Genomic DNA, 1,519 nt, shown 5'->3' with positions numbered 1-1,519 from the left:
TTTGAAGATTGGAAGACTCTTCTGAGGACGAGGTCGCCAGGCGAAGAGTTCTGTTTCTGACCTTGGAGTTGTTATAGCGGGTCATCTTTCGATGATACTTTGTCAGGTTCACTTGGGAGGTATCTCTCCTTTCCTCAAGGAGGTGTAGTTCGCTTATTCGAGCCTCGTCATTACTGATCTCATTGAAGTGTATCCGTCGATGTGATGGGATCCAGACTTCGACCGGACTCATGGCCTCGGCTCCGTAGGTCATGGAAAATGGTGTTTCACAGGTTGCAGTCCGGCAAGAAGTCCTGATAGCCTAGATGACGTGGGGGAGTTCGTAAACCCAGGCCCCCTTTGAGGTATCAAGCTTCCTTTTCAGGGTGTGCTTGATAGTCTTGTTCACTGCTTCAACTTGCCCATTTGCTTGGGGGTGATGAGGTGTCGAGAAGTCATTCTTTATGCCCAGTTCTTCGCATAAGTCTCGCATCTTTCTGTTGTCGAACTGCCTTCCATTATCAGACACTAAGGAGTGGGAAATGCCGAATCTACAAATGATGTTTTTCCAGACAAATTTGGTAGTATTAGCCTCGATAATCCTGACAAGGGGTTCAACCTCGACCTACTTAGCGAAGTAGTCAATGGCGACAATAGCGAAAGTTGCACTTCCTCTCCCTTTTGGGCGTGGACCAATGAAGTCAATGCCCCACTTGGCGAACGGCTAAGGGCTAGTTACTACGGAGAGGCTTTGAGCAGGCTGTCTTTGTATTTTCGAGAAGCGCTGGCACTTGTCACATTTCTGGACAAACTGACAAGCATCCCTTTTCAGGGTCGCCCAGAAGTAGCCTTGACGGAGAACTTTGTGTGCCAGAGCCGTTCCTCCGGAGTGATTTCCACAGATTCCTTCATGGATTTCCCTGAGTATGTATGTGGCCTCTTCACCTCCTACGCATCGAAGAAGCAGCGAGGTGAAGCCTCTCTTGTAAAGGGTATCTTCTTGCAGGACGAAGTGTGCAACCCTTCTTCTTAACTTTCTCGCCTCGCCTCTAGAAGCAGGCAGTGTTTGATCCTTCAGGTAGGCGATGATGGGGCTGCATCCATAATGGGGTGTCCTCTATCCAAAGTATCTCTTCACCTCCGGAGGTGGAGGGCTTTGATAAGTGCTCAATAGGGATGACCTTTAGCAACTCTGAATCCATGCTACTGGCCAATTTTGAAAGAGCGTCTGCATGTGTATTCTTTAGACGGGGGACTTGAGTCAGTTCGAACCTTTCAAAATGAAGAATTATGTCCAGAACCAACTTCAAGTATGAAATCATGCCACCATCTTTGGCTGCGAAGTTTCCATTGACCTGATTTACTATAAGTTGAGAATCGCTGCTCCCCAGGAGCCTCCTGACCCGCATCTCCTTAGCGAGTCTAAGACCTGTCAGAAGGGCCTCATATTCAGCAGCGTTGTTCAAGGCTTTGAAGTCGAATCTCACTGCACAATTTAGCTTGTGGCCTTTCGGGCTTTCCAATACAATCCCTGCCCCTG

This window comes from Olea europaea, unplaced genomic scaffold (genome assembly GCF_002742605.1).
Source record: "Olea europaea var. sylvestris unplaced genomic scaffold, O_europaea_v1 scaffold1075, whole genome shotgun sequence".
NCBI lineage: Eukaryota > Viridiplantae > Streptophyta > Magnoliopsida > Lamiales > Oleaceae > Olea > Olea europaea.
Note: the sequence above shows the minus strand (reverse complement) of the source record.